A 16,440-nucleotide genomic window follows, 5' to 3' on the forward strand; every position below is an offset into this window, starting at 1 on the left:
GGAATCCAGATCTTTTGATCCTACTGTGGTCCTTTTCTTTATATTCTGCTGAAGGGGGTTGGGGAAGCATTTCCTTTGTTCATTTCTTTATTCAGCATTTTTGAGCAGTGACTTTGCATCAGGGCCTTGCTAGGTGCTTGGAAATAGAAAATAAGAAATGACCTTTCTCTGCAGAGGCAGGAAGCCTAGACCAAAAGCTGGGTAATGTGATCGAGCTACAGTAGCCATATGCAGACTCTGAGGACAAACTGTACCCTTGGATTTGCTTTGGCTTCCCTTGTCTTCTGGCTGGTACACACCAGGTCACCGCAACCCAGATGGGCCCGTAGCACACAGCAGAGAATGTACCTCGATCTCCTCTCCCCTCTCGGCAGGGCCTGCAACATGAGCATCCCTGACTACGTGCAGTGTGCTGAGGACCACCAGACTTGTCCCGTTGTGGTCCAATCCATAGAGATCATCTCAGAGGAGAATTTCTTTTGCATCTATCAGCTACTCACCTCGGTTAGCCATATCAGCCCTTGTGGCTCCCAGTGGACACTCTGTATCCACTACAGGCACCGCTATGTGCCCGAGAATCGGTGGAGCGTCTTCCAGAAACACCCCAAGGTCGTGGGCCTTGTCACCATTACCGAATGTCTCTCTGCCAAGGCCTTCGAGAAGCTCCACATGCAGAGGAGCTGTATGGCACATCGCTTAATGACTCTCAGCTTTTTGTCTTTGTGCAGCATGGTGAGGTAGCCGAGCAGACGCGCACCGACGTTGCCTTCAATCTAAGAGTACTGCAGGGTGGTGGAGAAGAGGATCGAGGACTTCACTGAGTCACTCTTCATCTTGCTCAAGTCCAAGTGGCTGGATGGTGGCCCCAAGAATTCTGGGGACAAGATCCCCCTCCCCTGCATCCCGTTTGAGAAGGAGGACTTCATGGGACTGGACACAGACAGCAGGTAAATTTACCTGGAAGCCAGTCCACCTTGGCTGTGTGCTGGATTGCTTCCCTACATCCAGAAAGGGATCAGCAAGGAAGAAGTCAATCTTGTAGCCAAGGGGGGAGGGAGGTGCAGCCCGCCGGTTTCCAGACATTTCAAAGTGAATCCGCCTTTATTTCAGAGAGATCCTTTTAGGGTTAGTGTGGACACTTACACCCGCTTTACAGCCAGGAACATGGTGGGACCCCTGGAGTTGCTGTCCAATAAAGTAGCCAAAGCCACTGATGCTAGGAGCACTGGGGAGGAGGCTGGACTCAGCTGAGATGTGCTGTAGGTCAAATGCACATCAGACGCTGAGGCTTGTCTAGTCAAAGTACATAAACTATCTCTTTACTTCCTATATTGATTACATGTCAAAATAATAGTATTTTACATACAGTAGATTAAGTAAGATCTGTTCTTAAAATCACATTCTAGTATTTGTTTTTGTTTGTTGGTTTGTTACTTTGTTTCAAATTTTAAACATGGCAACTGGGAAACTTTCTTTACATGGCTCTCATTTCATTTCTGTTGGGCAGCCTGTCCTGGTACATGCTCATCCCTTTGCTTATAGATGAGATGCTGAGCCCCGAGAGGCAGAACGAGGCGCTGGTTGAGCTGCGGCTGGAGCCGCTGTCACCTGCCTCCCAGGCCCAGCACCTTTTCAGCTCAGGCCGTCTCTTCCTGCCCGACAGCCACCATGCCAAGTTAGGACATCAGAAACACCGCCAGGGACTTCCTAATGAACTCCTTATGCAGGGAAAGGCGTATCACGGTGTATGGGACAGAGCAGGGAAATGTTCATTCCCACTTTGTCCCTGTGATTAAGTCAATGGCCCCACTTTGCCTCGGAAGTACAGATGAGCTCTTCTGGGCTGCCTACCCCCCACCTTCTGCTCTGTTTCCCCATATATCTATCGTGTTGTCCCTCGGGCTGAAGAGGGTGAGATGCCTTTGCCGAGACGTGGTCCCCCTTTGCTGGGGTGAGTGAGGGAAGCTGTGTCCCCCCGGCCTACGGCCTCGGTCCTTGAGTCTGGAGAGGGCTCATGGTGGTCCCACAGGTGGCGGTCAGAAGACCTGGCATGTGCTACCGGGCCCGCTTTGGAGGTGGTGCTCTGTGATTCTTGAACTTACCTAAGATCAGATCCTACTTTCTGGTTGTTGGTAAGTTGGAGGAGAAGATGCTAGAGAATTAATAAAAAGAATGTCTAGACCAGCCCTGTGAGTGAGAAGCACAGGGGACACTAGTCCCACCTGCGAGAGCCCACATAGCAGGCTCTGGATGAATTTTCTGTTCCTCCCCGGAAATACCTCTATGGCTTAAGGAAGAGGAGAGGCATGTCGTGGCCATGATCTGTACTTGTCCTCACAGGGCCCTGTGATCTACATGCTCGCACTCCCCATCTGCTTCTTGGAGATGAGTTGACATGTTTAGGAGCCTGGGCACTGCTGAGGGCATAGCTCCCAGCACCGTGCTACACAGAGTCTGGCTCTGTTCACCTCACCTGTCAACTCCTGCTGAGGCCCCAGACATTAGTCAAGGTAGGTGCATCAGCAAAACCTAAGCAGGGACCACCTTCTCTCCCTGGACAGAGTGGTGAGTGAGCAGTGGAAGCCTGGAGCCCTGCCCCAGCCGTCACGCCAGTGCCACTTCTTTTGTCATAGGAGGCACTGGTGACATTTTTGCTCAACAAATGATTGTCTCTGAGTCTGCAGACCCACCAGAGAATGCCAGCTTGTTTTTGCCTTTTGAAGTCTGCCCTTGGGACTTGGCGGAGTAGCCGGATGTGTACTTAGCCCACAGTGGTTCAGCGCATTGAACCTGCCTCCTTGTGGGTCTGTCTATTGTGGTACCATAAGGGCTCAGCCAGCATCTGAACGTCATTGAGATAACGCGGCCAGTGAGCTAGGGTCAAGCACATTCTCCTCCAGTCACTTTTACTCCATTGTTTCTTTTACTATTCCACAGTCATTAATTTTTTAAACAATGCTTTGGTGCAGGAGCAGAGCCTCATTCTCTCCTGCTACTCTTGGTGGAAGTGAGTAAAAAGGTCCAGACTGAAATGCGACAACAATTTGTTGCTCAAAAGCTGCCTAGATGCTTGTAGGTCGAATTTTGGTTAGGGGAGCTGAACACGTTGTGGTCCCCCGGCAGCGCCGCTCCCCTCAGGCCCCTGCTTTCCCTTGAGCAGGAGGTGAGGTTGGGCCTCACCATCCCCGTGTCCCTGGCCTCACACACTCACATAAATTCTTGTACATGCAGTCAAAATCATTTTTATTCTTGTGTGATTCTAATTTTCTCTTGTTCCTCTTTTCCTTTTTCTTTACTCCTTCTTCACTTGTACTGCACAGTGAGCATGTTGTTGCTTCTGAAAATGTGGGCTGTGCACACCCTGCATTGGAAATAGCCAGATTGCCCTCCGTACAGTCTCCATCACTTTAAAAAGCAACAACTTAACAGCTGTTTTGATCCATCTATTATCTTAGTCATTTTTTATTTTCTAATTTTTTGGAATATTTGCTTTGTTAGCTCATCACCCACTGGTGTTTGATACCTGTTGAAATCCTTGCTTTTGAGGAACATGTTTGGTCCTCCTTTTATTTGGTGACAAATGCGCCCTTATTAAATTTGTTTGATTGTTTTGAAGAAGTAAGATGCGAATTGATTTTGTCGGCTGCTCAGGGATTCTTTTCATGGAGTATTTAAACTTGTAAGGTCAAACTCTGCAGCATTTTGCTCGATTCCTGCTTTTACACAAACGTGCTCGGCACGCGGTTCCTGGCTGTCGCTGTGTGACGTGCGTGACGGCGCTTCCTGGCCGGCGGTCACTGGTGAGGAAGTGGCTGCCACGGAGGTGACAGCTGCAGGGGACGCTGTTGGAGGAAGCGGTCACCGTTTGGTTCTTTAATTTTTTTTTTTTGCATTCAACTTCCCCGTGCCATTTACTTTACTTTGCCTTCATAAAGGGGCAGAATTGGGTCTAAAATCCATGACACTATTTGTTCCCTTTACGAGGCTGGTTTTTCTGGGTATCAGGACAACATGACCTTCTCCTAAGTAGCTGGCTCACCTGGATCTGTTGGACACAGGGACAGCTAAAAGGGCCGTAGCTCCCTCTCTGCTCCAGCCAGTGGGCATTCAGAGCTGGGTCTGTGGTTTGCCTCAGCAGCCGTGCAGACCTCCCTGCCCCGGCCTTTACTTTTAACCCATGTTGGCAGTAAAGAGTTGAATCCGTTTCTGTTGCAGCTGACATCCACCACTGACAGCCGTGTCGTTAGTTTGTGGTAGTCAGTCTCCAACACCCCAGACAACCGTGAAGGAAGATGATTTGGCCGACCTAGGACCCTGGATTCTCACCCTCACCATGGTTCATCTCACCCGGTGGAAGGGTTTGGCCACCACCATCATGCTGACCATGAGGCCTTGTTTCTCCTTTCATGCTCTGGTCCAAATGTGGACACTTCATTTTTCACTGAATTTGTCTCCCTTGAGACAGGCCAGAATATCTGAATGAGTCCATCACATTCTGGGTGGGGAACAGAACAGAAGTAAGTGTCGCAAGTAGATGGAGTCTAGGCTGTCCGGGTTGGCAAATGCAGGCTGGGATCTGTGATGGCTGGGCTGTACACTGGACACAGGTCTTTCCCGTGGCTCCCGAGAGCCCAGGAGTTGGAGTGATAACAGCCTTGCGTGGGTTCCCCCATCCTCATTTGCTCACTGGCAAGTGTGTCTGCTAATTAGGAGCTCCCCCAGACCTCGGGCCCTTCAAAGCTCAGACCATGGGAGAACCTTGAGTCCCTTCTCCTGGACATCCTGTGTGAGAATCCAGTGCCTTCTGAGGTGAACAGCGGCAGGAGATGCCTCCCCCTCCAGGGAGCACCCTACGGCGGACTGTTAGTGCACCATGCTGTGAGCTTGTGTGTTTCCGGCCATGGTCCCTACAGAACTACAGTTGAGATGGGCTTATTGATGGAAATAACAGGACTGATTCCAGGGCAGGGGCTGGGGGAGGGAACAGTGGAAATTGAATGTGACCTCAGACACCTCGGTGGGTGCTGGGGCTGTTACTAAAATGGGGAGTCTGGGAGATACCTGCCAGGAATGGAATTCTAGAGTAAATGGTGGACATGAGGCATTTTTAAGATGCCATTTGTCATCCAAATTAGGACTTCAAAGAGGCACTCGGGTTGATGAGCCTGGGGCTCAGGTGAAGGAGCCGGACTAGAGATACACGTTGGGAGTCGTCATTCTTAGCTGGTGTTCACAGCCTTGCATGTGAATTAGATCATCTCGAGAGCTGCAGACTGAGGCTGAGGGGGGGCAGGGCTGTGTCTTGGTTGGAGGAAAGCCCAGACCATACAGCTTTGGTGTGTCAGTCAGTGGCGTTTGCCATTTTCAAAGCAATGCCAGTTATCCTTAAGGGGCCAGGGGCTGGGCAGGGCCAGCCAGGAAGAAATCTGAAGGGAGGGTCGTGGCCACGTGTGCGTCTTGGGAAGGTGCAGAGTCTGCAGGGTACGGGAGGGTAGACTCCTCAGATGCTAGATTTGCAGTGAGGAATGGGGAGAAGTTAGTCACAATCACCTGTGAGGGAGGGAGGGAGGTCTAGGGAGCCCCACCTTACCGGACTCGCTTTCCCATGAACAGAAGGCAGTCAGACAGAGGATCTGAGGTGAGAAGGGATGGGCACTGGGAGGGGAGCCATCCTGGAGAATGGTGCTTGCAAAATTCTGGAATAGTCTCCCTGAAAAATAGAGTTAAAAATACCCAGACTCTTAAGAACATTGTTAGTGACTTGGGAGGAGGCAGTTGTTTTTCTGGCCTCCTAAGGGTAAGGCATGTATCCAGGGATACATAGAAGATACGGGCAGTCTGTTCCGGGGGCTTGATCGTTACCGGGGGAACAGTGCAAGTTTAAAGGGGGAAAAGGGCAGCTGAGGGAAACTAGCCAGGCCCCGTGTCAGGTATCAGTCTGCCGCCCTACTTGCGTGTTGCATTCACATCCATGCCTCCCAGGTGGGCGCTGACAGCCCCCTTTTGGGGATTGGGAAGCCTTCTCAGAGGGGTTAAAGAATTGGTCCATTTAGTGACTAGTAAATGATGTAGCAGGATTCAAGCAGGGCCTTGTCAGAATTCAAGGGCATGTTCTCTCTACTGTTTCCAGTACTTCCCTGTTATACCTGGAATGGTGAAGTGGGTCAGTTTTGGAGCCTTTCAGAAAAAGTATGATTTAAGCGCCTCTGGACTGGTTCACAAAGCTCAGCATTCTTTGATGGTTCTGAAGCACGCAGTGATTTTCGCCCCAGAGAGGTAACGTCTAACTCCTTTGATGATGACGTGGTTGCAAATGGTGTACAGGTGCAAAACCAGACTTTGCAGCTTCTGAAGGGAAACTCTCCAGTTCTCCCTTGGTCGGCTTTCTTCCTCGGGATGTATCTGTGCTGCAGCATAGGCCTGAGCTTTCCATATGGAGTGAGAATTTAATATCCGATGTTAGCATAAAACGGTCAGATGAAGAAAATCGTCGTTGACAATTTATTTTTGGGTTTCATTAGTCAAAATATACTATCAGTTAATGGCCCATATAGCAAATGAAATTGAGTACAGGACATTGCATTTCTTACTTTCTATTTAGAGTTCTCTTACAGAATAATGTTGCCTGCTTTGGAACATCAGATCCACCACTCACGGCACCTATCAGTGTGTTGGTGTGATTGCATTTACAGAGTGAATGTAATCTGGGCTTCCTCAGCCCCAAACACTTCAGTGCAGAATCACGGGCTGTAGACGTCTGTTAGTCATGCAAATACTTCTAAATTTTATGATTCCAGAAAAGAAAGAAGAGAGAGAGAGAGATTGCCTTTATCAAATTTCCTTTCAGTTCTAACTGAAAACTGTTGTTGAGCAGCTCTGGTTTCCTTTGGATAAGAATATATACATTTCTTTGCATGTAACCTGGGTTTTGGGCTAGAACACCAAGTTCTTGCTGTCCACAAGCCACAAAAATAGTAGCCAAATTGCACACGTGTGAAATAGTTTATACTTTTTTCTGAGAAAGTATCCTTGAATTTGGGACTTGGGCTGTGATTTCTGCTTTTTGCTTCCCCCACCTGTCTTGTAATCTCTCACACCTTCCCACGTGGTTCCCAAGTGTTCGTGGTCTCAAAGGAGCGGGCAAACACCCAGTTGGTCACCATGTACTGCTGCTATAGATAGAGCCCAGTCAAGACCTAAAGGACATTATCAGAGAGGACTTCCTGGAAGAAATGGGCTGTACATTCAGTTGTGAGGACAGAGTAAGAGTCAGCCAAGAGAAGGAGTCAAGAATGTGGCTCAGGTCGCAGGTGCAGCCCGGGCAGAGGCCTGGAGGCTTTTGGCGTGGGGACCCGGGGAGAGTGCCCTGTGCGGTCCAGGGTGGAGGGAGCCCCTGCTGGGGAGGACACTGGAGAGAGTCCGGGATGTAGGGCTTTGGAAGAAGTTGAGTTTTACTAGAACTGACACAGTAGGCAGTGAAGGGTGTCAACAGATGTGACCCTCAGGAAAGGTACTTCTGGTGTTGCTTCTGATATACTACAGACAAAAGGGTCGGGACGGGCGAGAGCAGGTATGTCTGTCCCTTTGAGATCCAACCCGTCATTCATTTATTCATAACACGTGCACTTCAGTGAGTCTAGGGGAGAGAGAGTGTAGCCACATAAATAAGCAAAATGTATTTGCTTCTTGAGAGCTTAGCATTGTCAGAAGTTGACTTAGCCTAGAATGTTCTAGGAAGAGAGGAACAAATTGTGGAGGTTGGAGGGAGGGAAGGCTTCCTTGGGAAACAGTCAAAATGAACCTGGAGGCAAGTGGGAAGTAGGAGCAGGTCAGGGGGCTCCTGAGGTCACTGGGGACCTATGTACTGAGATGAGGCTGGGCAAGCAGGGTCTGGGGTGGGGCTAGAACTCTACCAGGGAGCCTCTGAACTGTTTGAAGTGGGGTTGATGTAATCAAATTTGTGCTTTGGGAAGGCTGTCGTGGCTTTGTGTGTGTGTGTAGCGGGAAAGAGGTGGAGGATGGCACCAACTGGGGGATCATTTGAAGACCATTCACAGGCTGGGATATGGGCTTCGGGGCTACTTGGGGACGGCAGGGGCAGTGTGGATGCCGGCTTTCCTTATGGGGGACTTGTTAGCGGGGCTGCCCTAGAGGCACCTTGTTGCTGGAAGAAAACTGATGGAGGCTGCCAGGTGGACATTCCTCTTCTCTCCTTCCCTGCCTAGTGTGATGATCTTAGCTCAGCCAACATTTGGAACAAAAGAGCTAATCTCCAGGGTTGCCCAGGCCTTTGTAGAGCTCCTTCAAGTGAGATCTGATAGGATTTAGGTTTGTGTTCAGATCTGGATGTTCACTTAGTTAGAAACGTCCTGTCATTTCGATTTCCATAGGGGTTTTTATTCCTGATAAAGATTGCTTTCTTGGTGAGAGGAAAATTATTACAGCTGTTGTCTTTTTCAAAAAAAATCATATGTTTTAAGAGCTTTAGTATTCAAAAGAATAGGAATATATAAAATAATTAAGGAAGTCTTTGGTGTGGTTTCTTTGCTTTCTGAGCTAATGTGGAGTTAGAGCCTTTGCATTACTTAATAGCACATCCTTGTCAGTATTTAAAGAGCTGTTAGTGAGCACCCCAGGCCCCACCTCTCAAAGAATCGTTAAAGTTTGCTCTGAAATAGTGAGGTGATAAAGGTCTTGTTTTCAGAAATCAAAAGGTTTTAAATACGCACCATAGCTCCATTTATAAAATAATAATAAGTTCAAAATTAAGAAAATGGAGGATAATTGATTTTTTTTAAAGCCTAAACATAAACTTTCTTGTGCTAATGTTGCAACTGGAAATTTTGAAAAGAAAAATCCTACTGCAATATCATCTACGTGGTATATATATATAAGTTTCACGTTTGAAAAGAAACTGCGCAGTGGTTTTCGAAGTCAGGAGCATTCCAGCTCAGATACTGGCAGTGATGGTTGCTGGTTTTCAATGGAAGAGCCTAAATTTGCCTTCTTAGCTTTTTTTTTTTTTTGTACTGAGAAGGTTGAGTAGTGCTTTGCCAGGATGATTTTCGGGCAATTTGAGGGCAGATGTCGTGTTCCAGCAGTGAGATATTTCCATGCATTTTATTTTCTGGACATCACCAGGGCACATGTGGGGTTTGTGCCTGCAGGCTGGAATGCTGCAGGACTCCCTAATCCATCACCATTATGTCCTGGTGCTGCTCCGGTCAGTGAATGATTTTCTGTGACTTGGAGGTAATGTGGTCTGATGGTGATGATCAGACGTGCAGTTAAATGCTATTAATTGAAATAAGAGTAAGCTAGAAACATTTCTCTAACAATACAGGATGAGGGAGGAGTATTGCCTGAGCTGCTTGCAGTGGGGTGTCTTCTCAGGTGACTCCCTCACCGTGATTCCTGCCAATATCCGCCCCAGCCCTGCACGGTAGTCCTGCCGAAGCAAGCAAGCACTTTGCTCAGAAACGCACTGAATTTCCTTGTGCCTCTGTTTGTTGGCTTTTTTTTGAAAGCACATTTTGCCCTTTGCTTAAATGCCATCCATGCTAGTCATCCCTTACACTCATTCTTCTGGACCTCGTCCATACATAGCTGCTGAATGGATGAACAGAATGTAGTATCTCCATGTAGTGGAACATTATTCACACGTAAGAGTGAATAAAAAAAAAAAAAAGAGGAAAATGAAAAATGCCACCTGTTTTGGGAAGTCCACCCTGACTGTTCAACCCACACTTTTCCCTTTGAAACCCAATCACTTATGCTCCATTCTACTCTTTTTGATAGTACTTACCACCTTCTAATAATCTTTAACGTTTCCAAAAAAAATAAATAAATAAAGAGATGCTGATGCCACTTCAAAATATACAAGCCTTGCTAACAGCATGTTAATTGAAAGGAAGCAGACACAAACGGCCACATATTGTTGATTTCAGTGATCTGAAAAGCCCAGAAAAGGCACATGCAGAGGCAGAGAGCAGGTGATGGTTGGAAGGGGCTGGGTGGAGGGGGATTACGGGGTGAATGCTAGTGATAGGGGGATTCTTTTGGGCTGATGAAGTGTTCTGGAAATAGAAGGTGTTGAGGGCTGCACAACCGTGATTGTGCAGAAGACTGCTGAGCGCTGTGTCTGGGAGTGCCTGTTGTTGGGGCATCTTTATTTTGTTCACATCCTGCAATGTGAAGGGCCATCTTCTGCTGTGGTCATTCTACTCCTGTGAGTGTTGAGGGTCAGAGACTTTGTAGAGTCCTGTTTCTTTTCTCCCTCTGGCTGAGTGTAGGCAAATAAATTTAAGCCTGAGAAATTGCTCCATCTGCAGAAATGTCTTTCAGTTTTGCCTGGTGTAAAAATCTTGAGAGCTTTTAACCGTTGAGGCTGGTCTGTGGGGGTAAATAGCCTATGAAGCCTGGGTGAGCCCGGGAAGAGCCGCGCTTCCCTCCCAGACACGGGTGGGGATTTCACCCCCTTTCAGGCAGTGAAGGGCCCAGACCCGTGGGCAGACTTGACAATCGTGAATATTTACGTGTATCCGCTGCTTCATCTTGGATATTAATTTCAAGCTGAGTCAGTTTGTGGCGGCAGCCTCATCCTACAACAGGAATTTATAGTATCTGCTCTTTGAGGTGAAGACCTGACAGACTTGATTATTTAACAGTCTGCTTTGAATTGATATCTCAGATTCCTTTGTCAAAAGCAAAACAGCAGAAATACAGACGTCCTTTAATTCCAATGTGGCCTGGAATGGGTTTAGTGTCTGTGCCTCAGTGGCCTTATCTGCGGGTGGGGAAGATGATAACAGTGCTTCCCTCAGAGGAGCTGGTGAGGGGAGTGTGAGAAGCACAAATGGAGGACTTACACGAGATGCTCATAAATGACCGAATTTAGTGCTCTCCGCCTGGTGAGGCCTTAGGGGCAGAGATGTCAGAACAGAGCAGTCCTAGCCGGAGCTCGATACGTGATGGTAGCTGTTATGATCAGTATCACCACTGTGGGTTATCAGGTAGTTTTAAGACTTGGTAATATGATTTCATGAATAATGTTAAAAGACTAGACATCTCAGATCCAGTTTACATAGTCCTCAAGATTTCTTCTGAGAATTGGATGGTTTCTTCCCCATCTTAAATCTGAGATGAGTCTCTAAAAATTTCTGTATTCCTCCATCCTTTTGCTTTAATTCTCTATTTCTTAAAAAACAAAGTTTTTAGATGGAGTTACTGGGGACTGAACTGAGGGCCTCATGCATGCTAAGTACATACTCTCCCAAATGAGGTATAATCTCTTCCCTGATTTTTTTTAAAATTTACATCTTAATTTTCAGAGGTTAGAGGCCTCTAATTATTTTTCTGGAGACTTGTCCATGAACGTGTAAATCTACAATTAATGGACAAAATTTGGTTTATTAAAAAAAATCTATAGAATATTCTGCAGTCCATCCAAAAGGAAATGCTCATGGACTTAGAATGTTTCTCCTTTAAGGTGATTTCTCCTGTTTGGTCGTGCTTAATTTGTTAACAGGCATCCTCATCATCATAATGACCAAACTCGCTGTGAGTGGACGCCTAACTGAGGCTAAAATGCTTTGCTCATGTTTTACTTCATAGCAAGTGTTTGATTGTAGGTATCAGTGTCTCCTTTTTTGTAGCTGAGGGATTGAGAGATGGGTCAGCTTGCCCCAAATCACACGCAGCTGGCGGTGGCTAGCTCGATGCTGGAATCCAGGCTGCACAGGATGAATTCTCAATTGCTCCTCTAATCATCTTCCCATTGAGTGTTTTCCCGAACTCCTGTGAGCCCATAAATGACCGATTTTAGCTATCTCAGCCTGATGAGGTCTTCAAAGGAGAGACACCAGTGAGAATGAGAGGCAGAGTGGCATAAATTAAAATTGTACATTTTCACAAATGTTTTATTCTCAGGTAATGACTTTAAAGGTAATATTTTTTTAATTTAGTGCTTTGTGAGAACTAAAAACAAAACATTTAAAATAATTATTGTGCAAGAGAGAAGTGGTCTTTGAAAGTCCAACTGTTGCTAATGATGTTACTTGTTTTTTCTAGTGGTGCTTATTTACTGAAAAATTTCCAAACACTGAATTTGTTTTATGTAGTCTTAGTATGAAAGAAAAGTTTGTCAGTGAGTATTGTAAGTAAAATCCTTACTCTTTTCTTTCCTGATGATGAATATCTTAGTTGTTTACATGGCTTAAGTATATTTCGTCATTTGTGAAATTTGAGTAATATGGTTTACCTTGTCTGACTGTGAGAGCTGGACGCCTTGTACACAAAGCACCGTAGAGGTGCTTAATAAAAATGTGCTGTCACAGTGACTGATAGTTTAGAAGTATCAACTCTGAATACTAAAAAGGGTAGCTTATTTCTGATGCATATTCAATATGTATATATATGATATACATTATTATGGCTTAAAGTAACTAGGATTGTTTTTTTTTAAGTGCAGTATGAAGCTTTAATGAAATCTGTGTCATTCTAGTGAGACAGGGACTACTTAAATTGCCTTAAGCAGACGACCTTGAAGATTATTTACACAGAATGTGTATTGTTACAGCTCAGGATTCATGTTGCCGTGTAACCATCCATCAGACATTTAATTTCTCGGGATTCTGACCAGAACCATTAAGTTTAGAAAAATCCACATTGATTATTATCAGGGAATAAGCTCCTCTCTTTTGTGACTAAAGAAAATTTTGATTTTTTTCTGCACTCTTTTCAGGTTTTAAAATTTCAAAATTTTGATTTGACATGTCACTTTTTTAATAGAGAGAATAAAGCTCATGCTGTTTTAATATGTAAATAAATGTTTTTGTATTTCAATACCCTTCTATGATTTCCTGGCTCTTTGAGAAGTATTTTGCAAGATACTTAGATTACCTACTGTTGGAAAAATACAGACGTGACTTTTATGAATATAGGCGTAGTACAGTTCTGTTGGTTTTTACTACAGTGCAAGACATGAGACCTAGGAGAGCTATGCTGCTGATTGCCAGGAGGACAGATCTCAGGTCTCAGTCTCCCCTGGTGTAAAATGAAGTGGCTGGACTGGATTCTTTCCTCTTCTAAGATGAGCTTCCATGAGCCTATGTCTTTTGTTTATATTTAGGAGTATTAGCAATATCAGATTAAATACTGAATACCCCTCCATCCCCCCGAAGCAAAGTGCAGTATATGCTACATAAGCTTCTAGTTATCTGATTCTCGTTTCTCATCTTACAGTCAATTTTTGTGTTGCATGTTTCCCGGCAACCTGGAAGATCTTTTTAGCCATAGGTGGCGCTGTTGCAACTTTTTACAGTCTTAATTTTTCTGTTTGTAAAATAAGGCTTAAACAATGTGATTTTATTTTGATTCCTTTGCTTAATGCTTCAGAATAGCACAACGTCCATTATGTCTTTCTACCTGGAAAATTTTTTCTGCTTATATCATAGTTTTATTCTTTTATCTCGCTGTGAACATTTCAGACTTGCTGTGCAAACAATGGCAAAATCGGGCTTTTCTTCTAGTGTTAGAACCAGTGAGCCGGGATATTTTAAAACAGCTAGAAGCTGCCTCTGGAGCACCATAAAGCTGAAAAGTGTGTTGAGTTCCCTGAGTATTGACCCCGCCGCTGTGTGTTAATTGGTGGGAGTTGATTTGGTACATATATGATGGGGTGTAGTTTCTTGACTTGGGTTTGCCTGCACGTGCTGACACTGAACCACGTGATCCTGAGTCAGCTCGTTCTGAGTTTTCCCCTCGTCTGTGAGATGGGGACACTCATTTCTGCTTTGTAGAATTGTGAGAATTAGTAATTATGTAACATGTTTACCACAGTGGGTATGTCAAGAGAGCTCATAAACTTTAGCTGCTGTTTTGTGTGCAGCCATCATTTTATAGTCTTTGGTAATTACAAAGAAACAAGAAAATAAGAAAAGCTGATTTTATGATGAAAGATATTTGAGGAGGTTCCATAATTCCTACACCCATAATTTAGCATCAGCAGAGTCAGAACTGTTACACAGTCGCCCTGGACCAACGTTAAGCCACAGAAATTTTTGTTACTTCATATATGTTGGGGCCTAAGGGGAACCAATACTTATACACATGTTGTCTCCAGCAGCCAACTGAGAGATGACACAAGAGTAGGCAGGTGATAAATGTCTTCTTTGTTACTGTTGAAGCCACGTTCTCCATGAACTTCAGGGCTGTGGATAAATGAGTGTCATGATACTGTGTCCCAGAAGTAGAGACTCACCCTGTCCCAGGTATCTCTGGGCCACAGCAAGCCTTCCCTTGAGAGAATGTGCCCCATCATGCACAGGGCTGTTCTGCAATGCAGCTGAGCATCCAGGGTGCTTCCCTAGGGTAGTCAACACTGGAGGGAAAGGAAGGGTTTCACATGCCCTGCTTGTCTCCCTGGAATCACAACTCAATCTGTTAATGTGAGGAGGGCTAGCTGTGGGCCAGGCGTCAGGGCTGTGAAGGGAGTAGCACTCTGCATGGCCCAGAGGAGTGGGGAGGATGTATCCCTTCCATCAGTTTAAACAGGTGGTGGGATGGAACAGAAGGGTGCATCCCATGAGTTTATAAAAGGAGAAATAAGAATATCCTTTGGGTATTAGTCTAGCCAGGAAACACAGAAGATGATTAGGAAGGAGACTTGTAAACCACTGTAATATTAATTTGACATTTGTTGAGCACCCAAAATGTGCTACATTCTTTTCTGAGCGTTTTACAGAAATGAATCCTTCAATCTTCTCAACAAGCGAGTAAGGAAGGTTTGATTGTTATCCCAGTTTTACAGTGTGGAAATTGAGGCACACAGAGGGTAAGTTGACCAAGGTCACAGAACTAGTAAGTGGCAGAGCAAGTATTTTAACCCTGGCTGTATGGTATTGTGGCTCCCAGAATGGGCTTTGGGTGTTTAGATGTATCTGCATCCCTCGATTTCTGTACGTCTGTGCATCAATTAGCCCAGAAAGGACAGGGAAAGGAGAGTTACACAGGTGCTCACAGTCGTGTCTCGGCAACTGTCCACGAAGAGTGCACCGTGATTAGAATTAATTGTTTTCCAGGCAGCAGATCTGTTGGTATAACAGAAATTTAGTCCATTGAATTCATCTAGAAATCCTTCCTGCTCTGCTTCTGTCCACACTTGCCATGTGACTGCCTGCCCGTGTTTGGGCCGTGGAGGAGAACATATACTCATGGTTGAACTCTGATATTGCAGTCTGGTTCATAGTTTCACATCTTCTGTTACATTAATAAGTTAAATTTCTGGTTTTCTTGCATCAGTGTCTCATGAGTTTGGTTAATGTGAAACCAGTCCATGGGAGCCCAGGGGTTATGATGGTATAAATTTTTAGCACTTTGTGGCACTTCTAGCCATGCAGACATGACTGGGGGATGTACGCCTTTCTCACTGATTTCTCCCAACAGCAGGGTCCTCTCACGGATGTGAGGCTGGGAGCTCTCTGAGTAGCTCAGTCAGAGGCCAAGTCCACCAATCCGAAAATGATGAAGTACCTGGAAGTGGGTTTAATAAAAGTAAAGGGCTTCCAGGTAGTCCGATGGGCTGTTCAAGAAATTTGGTGAAAAGCTGTCCACTGTCTGTGGTTTAGCTGCTTCTTTGCTGTTGAAAAGTCTGGAGTAGATGAAGGGATTTTAAAAAGCAGAAAGGAGTGATTTCAGGTGGTACGTCCACACCGGTGAGAAGTGATGGATGACCGCCAGTGTGAGGCACAGACAGAGTCTTACAAACTTCATAAACCAGCTTCAAATGCTCTGCCATCTGAGTGCGCTTCATATGGGGTCCAGTTCATCACTGGTCACGCTGTGAGGGCAAGTAACTGACGATGGCAGAAAGGACACGGAGGCATCAAAAAGGTCTCACTCATGTTCCCTGTTTAAAGAATGTGGCACAGTGTATTATATTTGAGCTGGTTTTTCACTGAACAGTTTTTAGTGTTTTCTGGGACTCCCCAGTGCCCTAAGGTTCCATGCAGCTGGGTGTCCCCTCATTGCAGCTCCGTCAGCGCTTGCCCTGGGCTGATGTGGTGTCACGGGAAGCAGGACGGTCAGCGTCCCCGGCTCCTCTGAGCTCCGTCTCCTCATCTGCAGAGCCTGGTTTCTCATCCGTGTCTACTTAGTAGGGTTGCTGAGAATCACACGTGATGGTTATCAGGTGTGATTTCTGGTTGTCTCTGCGATTGGCATATAGCCAATAATTGACAGAAACTCTTGTTTTTTTTATTGTAATTGTGTCTCCTAGATTGCAGTGGTTTTTAGTCTGCATTTTTTTATAACTTTACTCATTTTTAAATATGCCCTTATTTTATTTATTTTTTTTGAGGTACTGGGGACTGAAGCCAGGACATTGTGCATGCTATGCAGGTGCTCTACAACTGAGTAATACCCACCCTCCTTTTCTGCACT

The 16,440-nt window shown here is 45.6% G+C and overlaps 1 protein-coding gene across 1 annotated transcript in view; it reads left to right on the forward strand.

Annotated features, from left to right (window-relative positions):
* Positions 1-729: 729 nt before the first annotated feature.
* Positions 730-16,440, forward strand: part of LOC140686882 (trafficking protein particle complex subunit 9-like) — a 592,436-nt gene continuing 576,725 nt past the window's right edge. The window contains exon 1 of the transcript XR_012060864.1: positions 730-947. The gene's annotated coding sequence lies outside the window, so the exon portion shown is untranslated. The remainder of the gene's footprint in view (positions 948-16,440) is intronic.

The sequence above is a fragment of the Vicugna pacos genome, chromosome 18, assembly GCF_048564905.1.
Source record: "Vicugna pacos chromosome 18, VicPac4, whole genome shotgun sequence".
NCBI lineage: Eukaryota > Metazoa > Chordata > Mammalia > Artiodactyla > Camelidae > Vicugna > Vicugna pacos.